Source organism: Ruditapes philippinarum, unplaced genomic scaffold (genome assembly GCF_026571515.1).
Source record: "Ruditapes philippinarum isolate M1 unplaced genomic scaffold, ASM2657151v2 ctg556_1_1_1_1, whole genome shotgun sequence".
Classification (NCBI taxonomy): Eukaryota; Metazoa; Mollusca; class Bivalvia; order Venerida; family Veneridae; genus Ruditapes; species Ruditapes philippinarum.
This window is the reverse complement of record NW_026853934.1, coordinates 73,805-80,512: the sequence shown is the minus strand read 5'-3', so window position 1 is coordinate 80,512 and position 6,708 is coordinate 73,805.

The following is a 6,708-nucleotide window of genomic DNA, read 5'->3' as shown; positions in this document are numbered from 1 at the left end:
AACAATAAAATTAAACTGACTGACCTGGCTTTCGGTTGTGCCATGGCATCGCTACATATCATAATTGATGCATTTATCAGTGTTTGCATATTGACCGAACCAGGCATAACGATACCACTCCTCGGCTCCCTTGACCTTAAAACACTCCTTTTGTTCTGCCTTCCCTGTTGTACCTGTCCTATAAGAGACAGAAAGGTTAAAGTTTATCACTTCACTCCTGTTTATGACATAGATTTCAGTTTTTTATTGTTACGTTCCGATTTTTCCCCTTTATATCTTTAATAGAATGAGTATTATTCATAGATATTTTAGTACCACAGTGGAATAAAATTTACCACAGAACATATCAATATTTAGAGAAAATAAACCCTTCCTGATTAGAAAAATTGTCATTTTGATGAACTACTGGAAAATTCAAAATATTCACATGATTTTTATTACAAAAAGCTGCAATGACTGTTTTTGACGGCAACCTTAAAAGCCCATTATACCACCATGCAGAAATGCTTTTATTTTTAATTCTCAAAATCTTTTTAATTTTTGGGAACTTTATAGTATTCCAAACGTTACTCATTGGCCAATTGCGTGAACAATCTTTTTTCATGTTTTACTTTTTGGCAATAAGTATAGTTATAGTGAATTAGTATTCGAAATACTACTTTGCACATTTGCGTTGTTTTGCTACTTTGATGACAACTTATTTCACATTAAAGTTTTGTCACTATTTTCTTCACACATCAAGCATCTAACATGCTCAAAAACTATTTAAACATTATAAAATACAAGTTTGCCTTTTCTGAACAATTGAAAATTAATTTGTTTTTTTAGGCGTCATGTGCCTTAATAAAGCCTGAATATGCTATGATAGACGGTTAACACGAATTTGCCTTTGGGTAAGAATTACAAAGCAAATGTGGAAATGTGTTGTTTTAGATAATAAAAGTAAGTAATCATTATTTAATTTAATCAGCTGCACACAAAAACAAATGAAATGTATTGCTCCTAAAACGGAAGCCGGAAAATAAATATACATTGTATATTACATATATTGACCTGTAACATTACTTGGTTGTTTTTACCATTCTCTTCCATTCTTACTATTTTTCTTTCAATTAAAAATTACAAATCTTTTTAACATCAATGTAGTCTTATTGAAGTATTAAAATTGTGTTTTGCAAAATAAGCAGATAATGAAATGTTTCAACGTTTGTATTAAACAATTAGCTTGTATACTGATAAATTGTCTGTGAGATTATATCTTTTAATTGCATTTAAATTGTAAGGTATCTTGTCATATGAAGAGTAAACTGGAAAGTCGTATATTTTCCAATTTATAGATAATAAATATATTTATTACATCGACACAGCTTCGACACAGTCGTCAAGGCTATGGCTGCAATGTTCTTGTTTGACCAGCAACATTGTCCTTATAGTTTGTACATTTAACATACATGTACTTATTCATTGGACTTTATCAGCTTTGAATTTTATTCTAAAATTTTATTTTATTGGTTTCTTTCCAGGCATTGTTCTCGATTTATAATAGTCGTAGGAAACAAAAAGGTACAAATAACAATAGTACATATTTATATTAAGCCGAAAAAGTGATAAAAAATAAAATAAAATACAGCTGAAGAAAGTTAATGAAATATTATTAGAAATTACAAATATTGAACCAGATATCAGATATTCATTTAGCCCATACATTTTTGAGAAATGAGAACTGACCTATACATAAAAATGAATGGGAGATAAACGAAAATTTCATTAGCCATCACGAAACTTAGCCGCGTCTGTTACATAAAACAACTTAATTGGATCTTCAAGAAGAACACCTGTTCATCGATGTTTTGCTGCTGAAATATCTTTTAATATCATATGTAAGTCACAACTGTTTCTTTAAGATAGATATTTATTATTTAATTTTCGAAAGAAATGAAAAGTTAAAATTCACCTACCTGACGGAAAAGCACTGGATTGAAGCGTTTCAAATAACAAAAATATAATTGTTAGTATTAATACATGTCCACGTATAGAATAAATTATTCCTTTTAATTCCATGTTTTCTTTTATTACCAAGAACAAAAATATCGCTGCTTAAATGAATTGTACAAATTAAGTACTCGAATCATCTTTAACAGCAAAATTTCCTTGACCTTTTTGTTTGCCTCCAAAAGTGGAATAATGCAGTGACTTTAGGTAGGGGATGTCATGGAGTAAATCCGGGTCAAACCATTCCTTTCATAAAAGATAAATGCTATACAGGCGACCAGGCTATCAAAGGAATTTGGCCGGCGCTACTGATAAGCATTGCGGAAAGTTTAGTGGATTAATTCAGGTGGTGGTAATCAATTTGCGGTCAATTAAATCTTGTATATCATACCAGTTGTTATATAGTATTTACAGAGCCTGATAAATACAAATTTAAACTGTTGTGAACTGATTTATATATTTGATAACTGCCTCACTTATGGCCTGGTTTTATTTAATATTTACATTTCAATCATGGGGTTTGAGAGAGATGTTTTATACGAAATAAACTTACTTCTAATCTTAGGTTCATATTCGTGCTCTTTGATAACACTCAAATTGGAACACTTTACCGAACATTGTGTTTCCTTCCTATGGGCTCGAGCCTCAGATGAAGAACATTTAAACATGTTTTGCATCTGATGTCTATAATTATCCTGGAAAAGATATTGTTTGTTTCCCCCCCCCCCCACACACATACACAACGCCACTTACCCAAAAATATATTGGTATTACAATTGATTTTTTGTTGATGCATAGTAAACATGTAAAACAAATCTTTATAGTGGTCTCATATGTTTGATTGGATAGAAATATAGGATGTAAAAAGTATTAAACAGACTGATTGAATAAAACTTTGAGACTTTGGCTTAAATTTTGAAAGTTGCTTAATATGATGTAATGTGTTTTAGCATTATTTTTAAATCATTTTTTTAAATTCATGTATTAATAGATAATATATTTCAATAAAAACGTTAGATTATTTAACCGCCCGAAAAAAGAGGGGTTACAAAAATTGGAAAAAAAATTTTATTTAAAAAGGGGGAAAAATTTTTTTTTCAAATTTTTTTTTCATTTTTTTTCAAAATTCGGGGAAAACCAGACAAACTAGTTGGATATTTTCTAATTTTTAAAAATTTAATATGCATAAAAACAGGAGAAAAATCCCCAGTTCAGACAACTTCAAAACTTTTAATTTTTTTTTATACATTTATTTTTAAAAGGAAAAAAAAAATTTAAAAGCCCGTTAATTGGTTTTTCGTTCAATCCAAAAACTGAAAAAACCCAAATTAAAAGGAGGGAGAAACCAATTATGTGTAAGATAAAAAAATTTTAAAAGAAATTTGCTTTTTTTTTTTAAAATTTCCAAATAAAAAATATGTTATTAACAGTTGTCAACTAATCGATACTGTCTTTGGAAAGTTATTAAGCGAAACTTAGTGGTTGAATTTCCACAAAAAGCTATATAGACTGTCTTTACAAATGGTGCAATCGAGTACACTAACTTTTAAAACTTTTTAAAAAGATTGTTATGTGAAGTGCTCTATTATTTAAGACTTAAAACTTTTCATATGACATTAAGAGGACGTTTTTTTTCACACTTCTTTTAAATAGATATAAATAAGTGGGAAAACACAGACATTGATTTTAACATCGATGAAATGTGACATTTGAATTTAGTATCAAATCAATTGCACGGAAGTAACGAATTTGAAACTCAGTCGCCGGAAATAGAGTATCGCAGATGGCACACCAGAGCCTTGGAGGAGGACCTCGTGGCCCGAGAAACTGGATGTGTACACTTTGCAGAAAACATTTCAATGAACCAAAAATTCTCAACTGTTACCACATGTTTTGTCTGAATTGTCTGAAAGCTCACGTGCATGCATACTGTAGAAACGGACTGTTTCCTTGCCCAGTATGCAAAGTACTGATTCCACTTCCGGTTTGGGGAGGACTAGACGCGTTCGAAACCATTAATCCGAACCCTGTCAAGAGTTTATATTGAAGTGCTGACAGTTTGGATATATGAGTGGTGTTTTGTTTCATGAATATTTATCACATGGGGATATTACTGCATCGATTCTATCATTCATAGTATTGTGATAGTAGTACATTTTCAAAAATTTTAAACGTGCAAAATATCATCATAGACTGCGGACATCAACAATTCAGAATAATTATGCTGTTATAGAAAAGCTGTTCAACTAACAGTTGCATCAAATATTTATAATATTTATAATCTTGTTCTGTAAAATATGATATCAGATTAACTTTTAATGAATATTTAATTGAATGTCAAATATTTGTAAAATTGTTTACAATATTTCAAATAATATTTAAAAACGTTTATAGCTTTACTGCCTAGTTTAGTCCAGAAAACGGGATAAACTAGTCCTGATTTTTTTCCCCCTAAATGCTCCCACTCGGACTCCCAAACTGTAAAACTTATAACATTATTAAGAATTATATCAAGTACTAAAATCAATCTTTGGTGCGCTACATTATTTTGTTTTGATATTCTAACTATTTCTTAGAATAACAAAAACATTTTATCTTTAACAACTCTTAAGTTTTATTCGAGAATGTAAAATCTCGCTACTTTATCTGTAAAAGATACAGAACGACGGCAAAAGACTTTAAGGCAGAATAAAAATGTATTCCAACAGGTGTCATTTTACTGGTGTCATAACTGATAGTTATAACTGATGTCATATCTAGACATTTTATTTAAGCTGCACTAAATCCACGTGGAAAGTTACAGTTAAAAAGACACTTTATGAATAGCTCTGCTGGGTGTATAGTCGTATATACTATATAGCCCTGAGCCCGGTAAAGATCGAACACGTGCTTCCTGGGTTGAGAGACAGACACCTTAACCACTCGTCCTCCGCTCCTCTTGAAATATTTAAATGGATAAAGCTACAAGTCCTCCTCTCTTGTGTAATTTATTAAGAAAAAAAACCCATATAACATATGTACTTGTTTTGTTGCTATTCTTGCAGTAGAAGTTGTACAAATTAACGAAAAGAAGTAGATTTGTTCCCGTGCTTCTTCAATAGATTCAACAAACAAAGTTAAAACCAAATCAAACCATATCGGAGTCAATATTCTTTAAGAAATATTAATCGGGGGTCATAATTCAAAGGGGCCGCTTTACTTCGTTACCTAGCAAATTGCAATAATGCACTGCCATCTAAAATCTAGATACTTTAAGACCTCGTTGACGATTATAAAAGTCATTAAAAAATGAAATATATTGAAACAGAACATAAGAGTAAAAACAGTCGTTTTGTTCAGTAACTATTTTTTGCTTTCAAGACAATTTGATGTGCGGGACTAATATTATAATGACCGGAGAGTCAAAATTCTTTAAGAAATATAGATCGGGGTCATTATACTAAGGGAGTCACTTTTCTTCGTTACACCGGATACCTGACCTTAGCATATTGCTCGCATAAATCAAGATACTTAAAAATCGTATAATAAGAATAATAATAATAGTAGTAGTAGTAGTAGTAGTAGTAGTAGTAGTAGTAGTAGTAGTAGTAGAAGTAGTAGTAGTAGTAGTAGTAGTAGTAGTAGTAGCAGCAGCAGCAGCAGAATCAGTAGCAGTAGCAGCAGCAGCAGCAGAATCAGTAGTAGTAGCAGTAGCAGCATTAGCAGTAGCAGAAGCAGCAGCAGTAGCAGCAGCAGTAGCAGTAGCAGCAGTAGCATCAGCAGTAGCAGTAGCAGCAGTAGCAGAAGCAGCAGCAGCAGTAGCAGTAGTAGTAGCAGTAGCAGTAGCAGTAGCAGTAGCAGTAGTAGTAGTAGTAGTAGTAGCAGCAGCAGCAGCAGCAGTAGCAGTAGCAGAAATAGCAGCAGCAGTAGCAGCAGCAGTAGCAGTAGCAGTAGCAGCAGTAGTAGTAGTAGTAGTAGTAGTAGTAGTAGCAGCAGCAGCAGCAGCAGAATCAGTAGCAGTAGCAGTAGCAGCAGCAGGAGCAGCAGCAGCAGTAGTAGTAGCAGCAGCAGCAGCAGTAGTAGTAGTAGCAGCAATAGTAGTAGTAGTAGTAGTAGCAGTAGCAGCAGCAGCAGCATCAGTAGCAGTAGCAGCAGCAGCAGCAGTAGTAGCAGCAGTAGCAGCAGTAGTAGCAGTAGTAGCAGTAGCAGTAGCAGTAGCAGTAGCAGTAGCAGCAGCAGCAGCAGCAGCAGCAGCAGTAGTAGTGGTACTTGTAGAAGTAGTAGTAGTAGTAGTAGTACTAGTAGTAGTAGTAGTAGTAGTAGTACTGGTAGTAGTAGTAGCAGTAGCAGCAGTAGTAGTAGCAGCAGCAGTAGTAGTAGTAGTAGTAGTAGTAGTAGCAGTAGCAGCAGCAGCAGCAGCAGAATCAGTAGCAGTAGCAGCAGCAGCAGTAGTAGTAGTAGTAGTAATAATGATAATAATAATAATAATAATAATAATAATACTTTAAGAAGAAGAAGAAGAATAAAAATTAAATAATAATTTAATTAAAATAACAATAATAATAATAATAGTAGTACATGTACTAGTAGTGGTGGTAGTAATAATAATAATAAACGAACTAAACTATACTGAAATAGAACATTATAATGTAAATTCAGAAAAATATTGTTTCTTTATATTTAGATATGTATAGTTCAAAATAGATAACTTGTTTAATACAGATATACAAAGTAGTG